Source organism: Equus caballus, chromosome 12 (genome assembly GCF_041296265.1).
Source record: "Equus caballus isolate H_3958 breed thoroughbred chromosome 12, TB-T2T, whole genome shotgun sequence".
NCBI lineage: Eukaryota > Metazoa > Chordata > Mammalia > Perissodactyla > Equidae > Equus > Equus caballus.
The window spans coordinates 43,986,564-44,000,507 of record NC_091695.1 but is presented as its reverse complement, the minus strand read 5'-3'; the positions used below and the strand labels follow the sequence as shown (position 1 = coordinate 44,000,507).

General features: G+C 54.0%; 1 long non-coding RNA gene across 5 annotated transcripts; it reads left to right on the top strand.

The window, feature by feature from the left end:
- The first annotated feature begins 284 nt into the window (after positions 1 to 284).
- LOC102147408 (uncharacterized) lies at positions 285 to 7,070 on the top strand. Of its 5 annotated transcripts, none has more exons than XR_011424135.1 (7): positions 285 to 891; positions 1,420 to 1,527; positions 2,115 to 2,195; positions 2,357 to 2,421; positions 2,675 to 2,796; positions 4,510 to 4,950; positions 6,814 to 7,070. It is a non-coding gene; the product is annotated as an uncharacterized lncRNA (long non-coding RNA). The 5 variants fall into 5 exon arrangements; XR_011424136.1 differs by having other exon boundaries at positions 303 to 891; positions 2,687 to 2,796; XR_011424138.1 differs by having other exon boundaries at positions 303 to 891; positions 1,395 to 1,527; positions 2,687 to 2,796.
- The last annotated feature ends 6,874 nt before the right edge of the window (positions 7,071 to 13,944 follow it).

The following is a 13,944-nucleotide window of genomic DNA, read 5'->3' as shown; positions in this document are numbered from 1 at the left end:
GAGGATAAGAGTCCTTCCTCATAGGTCGTTGTCACAGGACCTAAATGAGTTAACGCTCACAGTGCTAGAACAGCACCTGGAACATAGGAAGTACTTCTAAATGAGTTTGTGAATTATAGCTGAGCATACAGTTAGTTGGGAGAACCACAGCAAATTATTTTAGATAAATTCTATGAAAAAGATAAGAGTTCTCTGAGGAGGTGCCATTAGAACATTCCAGGGAGAGGAAGACCAATCCCGGATGGGGAACCATTGTGACATCACTGGCAACCTTTGACAGCAGTGTTAGTGCAGTTGGGAGTGGGGAAGTTGGAATGCAATGAGCCAACAATGAAGGGGAAGTAAGAAAAGATGGCGAGCGTACACCCTTCTTTCGAGGAACTCGGCTATGAAGAGAAGAGCAAAGGGAAGACAGGATGGGTGGAGGGTGATAGGACAGAAGGGAGCCTGTATGTGCCCTACAAAGATGTCAGTAGGGAGAGAGAGGACTTGAAAATGGAACCTGGAAATAAGGAGTGAGGGATAGAGCAGGAGGTTCTCAGTGTGGAGCAGCCAGGGCGCACAGACTGGCCCTGACATTAGCTCCAGCTGAGAGAAGACACGTTTTCCTGTGAACCTGGAGAGAGGTGGCGAGGGCAGCACACAGGGAGATCATTGGAAGGGTGTGGGAGCAGGAGGTTGAGGGGGTTTACACTTGAAATCCCCTGAATAGTCTCGGGGATGGAGAAGGCAGTATAGTTGAAGGAGGCTTTGAATTCCAGCCCTTTTCTCTCTGACAGAAGCCATGTCTTACTGTTCTTAACTTCCTTGGAGGGAGAAGTGAGTGGATTCGGGAAGCAGTGCGAGTGATCGCAGGAAGCCCACTTCCAGTGACTGAAAGTCATGCCAGAGGTCAGTGAGGACCCCGACAGGTGCCCCACACAGGAAGGCGAGCTTAGAGTCCAAAGCGGGTCACGATGGCCGCAGCTGTCAGATAAACAGGAGTTTCTGCCTCCCTCAGGCTCTGCCTCTGCCTCTCTCTCCCACGGTTGCCCTTGGGCTTTCTGCAAAGCCTACCCCCTCAGCCCTCAGCTCTTCTCCCCCTGGAAGTCCTCATTTATTCTCCTAACTTCAAATATCGTCTCGGTGGGGGTGACTCCCACAGCTACTTCGGCTCTGACCTTCCAGCACCACCTGGCCAACAACTTCTCTGTCGGAACTTCCCCTGGACTCTCCCCTGAGGAACGAGGTCTCCTATACTACCCTCTCTTCCAAACAGCCTCAGGCAATGCTCCCTCCTCCCCGGGTCCTCCTGTCCCCCTTCCCTGCTGGCCCTGTGAACTCCCACAGCGCTGTAAACCACCCACCCAGTTGGTTATTTACTGTATGCCCTCTTGTGTTTTAAAAATCTCCAGTGAGCACGTCTTGTTCTCTCTTCAGTGGAGGAAGCCCCCCGCAGACTAGGGCTTGCTGTGTGCTCATTTCCTCCACTGTCTGGAATCAAGCCTTGAAAATAGCCATTTCCTCACTCACTAAATGCTTGTGAAGGTAATCTGAGACTTGGCCACCGTGTAGTGGCTGAGGGCACAGGGACAGACTAGAGGGCTTGCCAGGAAAGAGGTGGGATCTGTAAAGTAACAATGGGAGAATGACACTGCAGGCACATAAAGTATTTGCATCTGAGCAAAGACTCATGGGATGAAATGATGGCAGAAAGGAGACATTGAGTCATTTTGCCAGGAAGGCCCAGCCAGTGGGTGGTAGAGTTGGAAGAGGAAGAGGAAGCAACAAGGCCTGGAGAGAAGGAGCCCATGATGAGTTTAGCCCAGGACAGGAATAGGCTGGTCACTGACAGTCACAAAAGGCTCTAGAGAGAAGTGTATCATATCCCCCAGGCAAGAGATGGGAAAAGCAGCTTTGGCACGAGCGCTGGGCACCTGGCAGGCAGTAGCTGGAGGCCGGATGCCTGGGGGAGGAGGTGGTAATAGGCAGGGTTGATGGTCAGAGACTAGAGACAGTAACTGAGGAATGGGAAGAGGTATTGAAACGGGGCAGAGAAAGACCGGTGTTTGGCAGAGGGCATGGAGGGTGGAGGGTGGCGGTAACTCATAGTCTAAGCTTTGCCCTCTGAGCAGGCGAGAAGGAATAAAGTCTGATGAACATTGCATTTCTTGGTGGTCACCATCCAACTCCACTCAAGGGGGTTCTTCCGACAGGTACTCCAGCCTCTCTTGGAGATCCCTCCGGGGGGTCTTGAGGGAGAGTAGTGGCATCTTCCTCTGCGGAAGCTGAAGGGGCCAGCCCCTCCTCCCCTTACCTGCTGCAGTTGGGGGGTGGCTTGTGACCCAGGTCTGACTCAGCAGCCCCTCTCTTTCAGGATGTTGACTCTGAAGCAGGAGACTGTAGGACGTGGGGAAAGATGGAGATCCTTTCTACCTGGAGGTCAGCCTGTTTCTACTAAGCCACTAGCAGTGGGCCCACAGAGCTCGCTGGCTTCCCACCAACCCGAACCTGGTCCTCCGGCCCCCAATCACTTCTGGGAGCCACCACCACCACCACCACATGCGCACACGCATGCTTCCATTAAATTCCTCTCTGCTTTGGTGAGCTGGAGTCAGTTTCTGTTGCTTGCAACAGAGAACTCTGACTAAATCTGAGTTCAATCCTCTTAATGAAAGGTTGAGCATACTGTCAGATTCCTATGCAGGTGTGGAGTGTGTGGAAGAATTCAGAAGTGCAGGTTTATTCATCTCTTTGGTCTTCCACATGCTGGACATTGGGAACACAAAGACAAACGCAACAGGTCCTGGTCTTAACGTAAGCAAATGCGTCTATCTTGGTTTGAGTTCACCCAGAAGCAAACCCTGAGACAAAAATTCAAGTGCAAGTGGTTTATTTGGGAGGTGGTCCTAGGAAGCAAGGATAGGGGAGTGGGGAAATAAGACAAGGAAGGGAGGAAGACCCACCCAGGGGCATTATCCAGCGAGCTCCTGCAGAGGGCCCCTGGAGCTCAGCCTGGCTGGGGCCTCTACAGGCCTCGAAGTTTCATTTATCCACCAGCTGCCATCTGTCCTGGGTTGAGGGCTGCCTCCAGAGGCGATGTGCTCTCTGGCACTTTCACTGCCCAGCACGTGTGCAGTTAGTGGCCCGAGCAGCCCTTGGGCAGAGGCAGAGATTAGGGACTGCCGAGGGGCCACAAGCAGGCCACCACATCCAGGGCTGCAGAATGCAGTGGAGAGAGAGTTCTGTGGGTTCTGCAAGAGAACTGGGACAGGGATGGTGGGCACCAAAAGAGAGCAGTCAGTTCCAGAGAGAGAATGTCGTCAGATCTGAGTGATGTCCTGCACTTAGCCTTTCTAGGCGCGGGGGGCTTTTGAGCTTGAACTTGCAGACGTGGTAAAGGAAGGTCAGCTGGAAAGAAAACATCTTGTGCTGAGGTCCCGCCCCAGGAGGAACCAGCCCAGTGCAGAGGGGGCGGGGAGGGTAAGGTGTGGGAGGGGGCAGCCTGCTGGGCTCTAAGGGAGCAGCAAGAGGAAGGAGGCCCCAGGGCAGCAGCATCTCACAGGCCTCCCTGCTCCCATGGGGCCCTGCAGCCACCAGCCAGGTCTCCACCAGGTGCCAGAGACACCCTTTAAACCACTCAGTGTTATTGAGGGCCCAACCCTGTCCCAGCTCTTCACACTGATCCTCAACTCCCTGTGAGGAGTTGTGATGGTCACGCCAGTTCAGACTGAGGGAAAAGCACAAGGAGGTTAAGCGTCTTGCCCAAGGTCATGTGGCTTGAACAAGGCAGAAGTAAGTTTTGAACCCAGGTAGCATGGTTCCCAGGCCCATGCTCCCAACCTCCCCAAAGGATGATTTCAACACCCAGATGAGGTCGAGTTCCTGCTCTCTTAACACACGGATGGCTGTGCGTGTTAGGAGTGATACAAAGCCAAGTTCGCAGAGGGCAGCTGGCTGCTTGGATGGCTGCAGAGGGCCTCCCCCGGAAGGTGAACTTGAAGGACGGCCAGGCATGGGTGGAGTGCAGGGACGCGGTGAGGAAGAAGGTTCCCTGGGCGCCAGGCTGGGGCACAGCAAGGCGGAAGGGGACCAGGCTGGGGGTTGAGATGTCTACACATGACATGGCTGAGGAGCTCAAGGTGGGAGTCACTGTCACCGTGTCAGGCACCAGTGAGCACTAGGTTTGCAAAGGGCAACGAAGACACTGCCCTTTCTCTCAAACAGAACCACAGTCCAGTGGAGGAGATAGAAAGGCCATAACAAATGGCAGAGGGAAGTGACAGCTGCCAGGCAGGGTCTGACAGCAGCCTGGGAGCAGAGGAGGACCCAGGAAGCAGGGAGAGCAGTGTGCTCTGGATCCTCCTAGGGAAAGGCTGGCCCTGCCTCCCACATCCTCTCCCCCCACCGCCCCTCCTTCCTGCCTGCTGACTCTCATCCCCCCAGTGCCCAGGCTACAGGCACCTGCCTTCTCCCAGCCCTGCGATGGGCCTGCCCACCCCCTCATGCCTCTTCCTCTCTCCTCTCAAGGTCCAGCAAGTTGCAGTTACACATGTGCTACCGTTAACAGCTGGAAAATGCCCCCAAGCACACCACCCAGATGTCAACTGTCCTCTTTGATCAACGTTGTGCATGAGGACATCGAGTTTCAGACAACGGCTGGGGTGATGTGGTCTCGGGCCCACCCCACTCCTGAGTCCTCACAGTCTTGTGACGAGTCTGAGGACACCAATCCCCTGGGAGAAGCCCTGAGCCTTCGAAGCTTAGCCGAGCCTAGGGTGACGCTGCGGCACTTCGTGTACTGAGATGATGCACAAGATGAGAACTGCTCCTCACAAGGCGCTGTCCTGGACATGCTTTGAACCGTACAACTCAAGCTTTGCTTGTCTTGAGATCCTCCAGGGTGGGCACGAGGCAGGACTGCTAAGTTGAAGTTCTGCTGCTTCCAAGAAAGCCCAGCCCAGGGCCAAGGTGCCTTTTCTTTAACCCCCTCAGTGATCACGCCCAGATGGGCCAGGGGTTTGCGGGGGCTGCAGCCAAGGGGCAGGCAGCAGAAGGTGGTCCCACTGAGGGATGCTGCTCCGTGCCCAGGGACACACTGACCCCTAGTCTTTAAGGGGATCCCAGCAGCCTCCCCTGCAGTGTGGGGACTGGGGCGGAAGGTGCCCTCTCCAGGGAGCAGAGGGGGGAGCTAGGGCTGGCGAGGCGGGCTTGTCTGCAGGGCTCAGGGCAGCTTGTGCAATTCTTCTAAAAAGTGAGGCTGCGGGGGCAGGGTCCCCTCCAAAAGGGAGATTTGGCCTGGGTCTTGCCCGCAGCTCTGAGTGACTGTGACGTCCTGGGTGTCAGGTGTGTACTTGGCAGGAGCTCACAGAGCAGCTTTGGGGGAAGGGAGCCGGAGTGGGGCACAAATTAGGCCTTCGCTCCTTAGGTGAAGGGTCTCAGTGCTGGCCCTGACTAGTTTTCAGCCTGAATGTATGCTTGAGCGTCCTCCTTCTAGGCGGGTCTGCTGGTCTGTCAGGCCCATCCTGCCTGTGGTTCTCGCCTTGCACTGCTCCATCCTCAGTCCAGTTGCAAAAAGTCTCCAAGGTCCCCCTGCCTGGCTTAGCCCTCAATTCTTCCCTCACCTCCACCACGACCTCCCATTCCGGGGCCCAGCCCCATGTGCAAGTGATCATAGGCCACTGCCCTGTGAGGCTGGACTGGAGAGAACTTCAGCCAGAGGCAGAGGGAGGCTGGGATCAAGTGAGTGGAGAGGATCAGGGCCGCTTCTGGCCGGTGAACAGCTGTGCCTCGTGTACCAGCGGCACAGTGAGCCGTGCCCTGTCTACCGCGCCCTGTCTGCCGCGCCCAGCCAGGCCTTAATACCTGCCTTAATCCCTTCTGCTGATGAGGCCAGCTTGGGGTGCGAAGAGGTGCCAGCAAGCTTGGAGAGGTGGGCAGGCTGGGAGGGGGGGCTGGTGTCCCTCAAAACCAGGGTCACTGGGGCAGGCTGTCAGCCCAGGGGCGGGGCTGTGCCCTGGGGCTAAGTCCTTAGATCTGATTGGAAACCATTTGGATAATTTACTGCTGTTAACTGGCTTCCCTGACTCCTGGGCTAAGGGAACTTGGGCAGACATGCAGCAAGAGTGGAGTGAAAACGTGTGAGCAAACCCATCAAGGGCTGTTTACATTTCTATTGTCAGAGGTCAGTGTCTGTTTGCTTAAACCTCAGGAGGTCCCCCTGGTTCCTTGGGGTCTCGCTCCAGTTCAGACCTTGAATTTCACAAGCAGGTGTGAATTGCACCCATCTTAACTGTCCTGCCTGGAAGTGGGGCAGCTCAGGCCCTGGCCAGCCCACGTGCATTTAGTAAACATTGTCTGCACTGAGGGAGGCCCAGAGCGGGTATCACTAAGTCTCTGGGGCCTGCCCTCAGCCAGTTCGCCATCCAGGCACCAGTTGGGCAGCCCTGCAGACGGCCACACAGCCAGGATGGCGCAGGGGGTGGCTCAGGCCCCGATGATTAGGGTCTTCAGAGGCTCTCCGCTGAAAGATTATGGGGCCCCACTCAGCACGGATAATAGGATGTCCGACTCCGAAGATTTCTCCTGGTGACTACTTCGATTCATTTTTTAAATAAGCTTTTTATTTTAGAAGTTTTAGATTTGCAGAAAAAGTGTGAAGATAGTACTGAGAATTTCCATATACCCTTCACATGGTTTTCCCTATTATTAGAATCCTCTGTTAATGCGGTACATCTGTTACAAATGATCAAACACTGACACGTTAGTGTCAACTAGAGTCCGCGCTTTAGGCAGATTCCCGCAGTTTTTACCTCCTGTCCTTTTCTGTCCCAGGATCCCGTCCAGGACACCGCACTGGTCGTCATGTCTCCTTAGGCTCCTCTGGGCTGTGACCGTTTCTTGGACTTTCCTTGTTTTTGATGACCTTGACAGTTTTGAGAAGGCCATGTCAGGTAGTTTATGGAATATCCCTCAAATGGGATTTTTTTGATGTTTTTCTCATGATTGAAAAGGGGTTATGGGTTTTGGGGAGGAAGATCAGAGGTAAAGTGCTTTAATTTTTAATTAAAAAAATCAAATTAATTCCAAAATTGTTCCTTTTCCCACCCCTGCTTCCTCCCTTCCTCCTTTCCTGGCTTCCCTCTCTCTTTTCCTTCCTTGGTGCGCCTGCTTTGCCCGCCCAGGCACTTTCTCCGTCTCTCTGTTGGGTAGTGGAGCACTGAGCCTGAGCGTGGCCCTCAGAGCTAGAGAAGTTGAGCGGCTGGGCGCTCAGTGGCAGGGAGAGGACCCGGAAGGCCACTGTGGGGGAAGGAGGCCAGTGCGGTGTAGCGGTTAAGATCGTGGACTTCCTGGGTTCAAATCCCGGGAAGTCTTGCCCCTTCCGCAGCTCTGTTAAGTGCATCCACCTCATTAGGGTTGTTAGGATCGTTAAGTGAGCTGGTAGAGAATAGCCCCACCACAGCTGGTGCTTGAGCTGGGCCCTAAACAGGCCTGCACGACTGGAGCGGTGGGAGATGGGGAGCAACACTCCCTCTCCCCAAGGGCCCTTCAGCATAGCCTGCGACCTCTACAGCAGAACTGCCCTCAGGGCTGGCTCTCGGGGTGCAGGACATAGATAATGGCAGAGTGGCTTCCCTAGACCCACTAGGCTCCCATCTGCTGGGCACTCAGCAGGCCGGGGGCTATGTCAAGGCCTCCCATACCTGACTTTTTTCAACCCTGGAAACTCATGGAAAGTCCATGAGGGAGGTACTGTTATCATCACCGCTTTGCAGAAGGGGAAGCGAGGCCCGCCCACTCGCTGGGTCAGCCATCTTTGCAGATCTCCATCAGGCAGTAAGTCAGTGTTCCTGAAACCGAGAGTGTCATGGAAAAAGCCAGAAAGAGTTTTTCCTTCTCTAAAACCTTTCTGCTCTAGTTTACTCATCCTGGACTCCTTTGAACAACTCTGAATAAAAGCTGCACTAACACTTTGATGGGACAGAGTTTCAATTAGAGGACAATTGGTCACTGCAGTCAGGATTTAGGGGCAGGAAGACCTGAGCCCCTGTCCTGCTGGCACCGTGTGGCCTTGAGCAGGTCTCCTAACCGATTGTTTCCTTATCTGCACACCGGGGTGTGTGTGCCTGGGATGATGCAGGACCACTAACTAGTAAATATATGCTGCTGGTCAGCAGGGCTTCTATTTAAATAGCATTTGTTGTTTTCAAATATGCTTTGTTAAAAGAAAAGCTACAAACAATGCAAATAAATGTACAACAGCCAAAGAGGTTTTAAAAAACTTGTTAGAATATTCACTAAATGAAATAATACGCAGCCACTAAAAATGATATTCACCTAAATGCACCGTGGTATCCCAGATTGGATCTTAGAACAGAAGAAGAACATTCGTGAAAAAACTAATGAAACTCAATAAAGTCTGGAGTTTAATTAATAGTATTAACATTAATTTCTTAGGTTTTTTTTTTTTTTTTGAGGAAGATTAGCCTGGAGCTGACATCTGCTGCCAATCTTCCTCTTTTTGCTGAGGAAGACTGGCCCTGAGCTCACATCTGTGCCCATCTTCCTCTACTTTATACATGGGACGCCTACCACAGCATGGCTTGCCAAGCAGTGCCATGTCTGCACCTGGGATCCGAACCTGTGAACCCCGGGCCACCGAAGTGGAACTTGCGCACTTTGCTGCACCACCAGGCCAGCCCCAAATTTCTTAGTTTTGATAAATGAATGTTATTATTAGGGGAGGCCAGGTGAAGGGTAAATGAGGACTTTGTGTACTATATTTGAATTCTTGTTTAAATCTAAGAATAAGATTTAAACAAGATAAAATTTAAAAAGTTTTATTTTTTAAATAAAAAATTTTAAAAATAAAAACAATTTATACTTTTTTATTATAAAATTTAAAACATTTTAAATGACATTCACAAGTTGTTTGGAATATAGGAATGTTTAGGCTAAAATGTTAAGTGAAAAAGCAGAATTCAAAATTGTGTGACAGTGTGATTACAACTCTGCAAAAGTTTTCTCCACAGGAAAAAAGAGGAAAAGAAAATATGCAAATTATCAACAGTCATTTTGAGTGACCATGAAATTGAGAGTATTTTTAACTACTGCCAGTCCTCCTCTTTTTTTGCTGAGGAAGACTGGCCCTAAGCTAACATCTGTGCCCATCTTCCTCTACTTTATATGTGGGACGCCTACCACAGCATGGCGTGCCAAGCGGTGCCATGTCCGAACCCAGAATCCGAACCGGTGAACCCCGGGTCGCCAAGAAGCAAAACGTGCAAACTTAACTGCTGTGCCACTGGGCTGGCCCCCACTGAATCCTATTTTTTAATGTTTTCCAATTTTTCCTTAATACAGGATCTCAAGTACTCAGAGCTCTTCAGAGGCTGCCAGGGTCAGAAAAGGCTAGTTAATTTCAGCAGAAAAAGCCTTAAGAAAAGGCTGTCTGATCACTCTTAGAGTCAGTGAGTGGGGGGAACAGGCCCCCACAGCCCAGGTTATAGCCACTGTTTGCTGTCTGTGGGCCTGCCACCCCCACCCACTGCCTGGACAAGGCACACACCTGGTGCAGGTTCAAATCCCAGACCAGTCACTTGCTAGCTTGTGACCTTGGGCAAGTTTCTTAACCTCTCTGCCCCTCAGTTTCCTCATCTGTAAAATGGGGTTGCTGATGACTGTAGGGTGGTTACGAGGATTGAATAAGTTACTATTAGAAGAATCTGGCATGCAGTAAGCTCTATATACTAGTTAAAGAAAAAGATACTGCCGATATCACCAGAATGAATTTAAATATCCTTTTTCGTCTCTTGCCCCAGATTCAAAGTCCCAAGTGAGGGGGTGGAAGAGGAGGTGACATTGGTGATGTCGTAGCTGCCAGGGTCAGGAGAGAGTGAGGGTCCAGTGGGTGGCCCGGCTTGCACAGAGAAAGGGGCACTGCCTCCCAGCAAGGCTGCACAGAGGACCCAGAAACCAGGGAGGGGTCCAGGTACCCGGCTGGAAAGCAGAGATTTTGTAGTCCACGCCCAGTAAAGAATTGTTGAATAAATGAATGAATGAATGAGTAGGAAACCAAGACAAATGCAACCACTACAACAAATAGCAGGAGAGCCCAGGAAGCAGCAGGAGGCGTGGGGAAAAGGAGATTGGAAAGAGGAGAAGCTCTTAGGGATGTGTAATAGAGATAGCCACGAGGGTGGTGGGGGCATTTACATTGGCCCCTACACCCTGTGGGTCGGGTCATCCCGGACCTGGAGGTGGGGATGTAGGTGTTGCTCAGAAATGGACCTAGGGCGAGTGATGGTGACGGTATTGTAAAGTACCCTTTATCAGGCCATTTCTTTTTTTTCATTTGTGGGGAGGAGTTGGGGTGGGAAGTGAAAACACCAGGAGAGCTCAGGGTGTCTAAAGTGGCAAGACTAGACCAGAGGGCAGCCCTGAGGGGCGTCACCTCTCAGTGCCATGGAGGCAGCCCCTTGTCACTTGACTTAGGGCCTTTAGTTGGTGGGAAAACAGGGAGAAGAGAGCTCGTAACGCAGCCGACCTTTCCCAGCACCCTCCCGACCCCATCACAAGGTCTGGGTGTCCCTGTGGGCTACTTCTCCAGCAGGAAGGACCCCAGAGTCCTCTGGATCCGCCTCTTCTCACTCCCTCCTCCTCCTGCCAGCCCTGCAGGATAGTTCTCGCCACACGCCACACGGGGCGTGCCCCAGCTGTTGGCCCATAGCACCTTACTTTCTGGGAGCACTCCCTTGGGATTCCTTGACATTCTTAAGTATTTTCATCATCGCCCTGAACTATGTTACAAATTCTGGGGTGGGGTGAGGGGAAAGGAGGGCAGGGACGGACCCCTCGGTCCCAGCCTGCCTCCCCAGGCGTAGCATAGAGGAAGTTAAGCAAACCTGGGTTACGTGGCCCCATGGGAAGCGCTTCGGGGCGACGTGTCCTTTGATCTCACTCCAGCCCACACACTTGACTATAATCCTCCGAGGTGGTAAATGCAGGGCCAGGATTTAAACCCTACATTCTGACCCCAGACCCATAACAGACTTGGGACAGTGTGATTCTCATGCCGGGTCTGCCCAGAGTGGCGGAATGCTTGAGTCACCTGGCCACTCCGAGCCTGTTTTCCCTTCAGTAAAATGTTGAGGTGGGCTTGGCTCCATGGGTGGCGACTGGCGGGAGTGGTGTGTCACCGAAAGTGCCCCAGGCAGGTGTGATGGGGCACATCTCCACGCCTGGTCTGACTTGCCAGCCTCCCAGTGCTGGGGAATGGCTCCTCTCCTTGGACCCTGCTGCCCTCTGCTGGTCGAGGTCCAGCCTCCAGGACAGTGCCCAGGGGAGGTCGGGAGCTCGGGCTGGGAGTCCTGTCCCCTCCCGTGTCCACACGCCCAACCCCACCACTCCCTGCTTTTGGTCCCGCTCTTTAGCTTTCTGAACCTGCTTCCTCGTCTGTAAAGTGGGGGTTGTGAGGACTGAGTGAGGCAGGATGTGCAGAATGTCACCTACAGCACCTGGCCAGACGGGACCCTGTGATGCTCTTCTAGTGGGCAGACAGGAGCAGGGGTCCTAAAACAAACCTGTTTCAGACGCACGGGTGGGGTGGGGGAGCTCCGTGTCTGTGTCTTTCGTTCAGCGGGAATCACCTCCCTGGCCCTCCCATCCCCAGCTCCCCTCCTGTTGATCTCGATGGCCGATGGCCGATGGCCGGAGCAGGCTTCTGAGTGAATACCGGATGCTCCCCTCCCCTGCTGATTGTGCCCACATTGGAGCTCAAAAGGAGGATGGAGGATGGAAGCTTGGAAGGCAAGGACCACATCCTGCTCACTCCCCCCCACCACTTGGTGCTCACTGCCTAGAACAGGGCCCACATACGACAGATGACCAATGCATATTTCCTAATTGAACGCATCATATCTGCCCTGAGCCCAGCCCTGGACCAGGCTGTGTCTCCTCTGCAAACTTGAGCCCTAGAGAAGTTCCAGCCCCATCCTTCTGGCTCCCCTCAGAGGGTCCAGCCCTGTCCTGCCAGCCTTACAAAGAGCTATCTATTTCATGCTTCACGTCTACTCCCCTCTGATGCTTCTGGTCCTCGTCGTCAGGAGGGTCTGAGCCCCCTCTCTCCTCCTCCCAAGGCTTGGCGACCCAGGCTGGGAAGAGGGCACCAACGTCAATCAAACACTTCCACGTTCGCTCCTGCTTTGCAGATCCTGCAACAACTTTGCAAAGTAAATAATGACCGTCATTTCATAGTTAACCACTCTGATTCGCAGTTAAGACTGACCGAGGCTTAACTACTCGTTTAATCCTCCCAACACTCCAGGAGGTGGGTCCTACTGTTACCCTCATTTTACAGATAAGGAAACTGACACAGAGAGACCCCTAGTGACTCGTCCAAGGTCACAGAGCTGGTAAATTGCAGAACCAGGATTTGAACGCAGGAAAATCCCCTACTTCCCACACTCCAAGCATTTAGCTTGGAGATGAAGCCCTGGAATGTCGGGTGGGCGGTTGGCTGTTCTGCTGTTTTGGATAGCTCTGCCCCTCAGCCCCGTCACAGGCTTGATTGATTCCCTAGCCAGGGGCTTTGGGATGACTTCCTGGGGCCATGAGTTCTCACCCACCAAAGGAAGGGACCCCAGGAGCAGAGGGAGGCTAGAGAGAGAAAGAGGGTGGCCTGAAGGGGGGGTCATCTGCCAGCCACCACCCCCTCCCTGCACCCAGATGTGGGGCCCCGGTGCTGTGCAGGCAGAGGGGAGAGGGACACTTCATGACTCACAGAGTGCGCCCCACCCTGCCTGCCCGAAGATGCCAGGGAGCGGCCTGTCCTGGAGGAGATGACTTGGGGTCCCCACCCCCACCCCTTGCCTTCCCGGCAGACAACCCCAAGGCTGGGCGGAGGCGGCGTGGAGAAATGAAGACACTGTGGTTTGTGGCTCTTGGCCCCAGCGGGCCTCTGGGCTGCGCCTTCCCCGTCTCCCACTCGTCTGGCCGGGCAGCCCTGCCAGGCGGGGCTGTGAGAAATCGAAAGAGGGGCTTGGTGGGCAAGGAGGAGGCGGAGAGGATAACAACAACCCGTAACAGTAGCCCTGGCTCCTCGGCCCTGTCTCCAAGTGCTGCCACTCACTGTGCCCTCCTGTGACACCCGGGAGGGCTGCACGGCCACCTGGCGGGATGGGGGCCTGAAGCTGGAAATCGGCCAACCGACGGGCCCACCTCTCCCAGTGCCGGTGTCTCAGGGACAGGGCTCGCCTTCTCCATGTTTCTTATGCACGCACGCACGCACGCACTGGGAGAGGCCTGCATTCTTCCCTCACTCTCAGAGTCCCCACCCTTCCCGCAGTCCACCCTCGGCACCATCACGGCTTCCCAGCCCAGAAGTCACCTGGCCTTGACGTGTGGTGGCTTGTTTCTTGTGTCTGGACACCTGCAGCTGCCCAAGTGATCTCCCCTTCCCACCTTCGCCCTCTCAGCGATCCCGCCTTGTCCCGCCAACAGACCTGTCATCTAAAGGAGTCCAACCTGGCCTTTCCCACAGCACGGGAAGAAAAGCCCGGTTCCTTAGCTACAGGGCCTGCGCAGAGACAATGGGCGCTTTGGTGTGTGGGTGCGTTCCTGCCACGCAGTGAGGTGGGAGGGAAGAGGCCGCCAGACCCAGGGGCTTCCCGGAGAAGGTGGTGCCTGAGCTGAGCTGGCTTCTGAAGGAGCTGGGGGACCAGGGGTTGAGTAGGCAGCGTTTGGGAGGAAGGGCATGCAGAGGTGGGGCAACAGCCTGAGCAAAGGCTTGGAGGCTAGTATGGTCGTTAGCGCTCCCCAGGTATGGCTCCCTAGGTGAGGCTAAGTGTCAGGTGTCCTGGGTCCCCAGCCAGGGAAGTTGGACCTCCTTCTCTGAGCGGAGGGGCTGCGGAAGGCTCAGGGTGGCATAACTGGATCTGTGCTTTGGACAATGGCTCTGGTGATGAT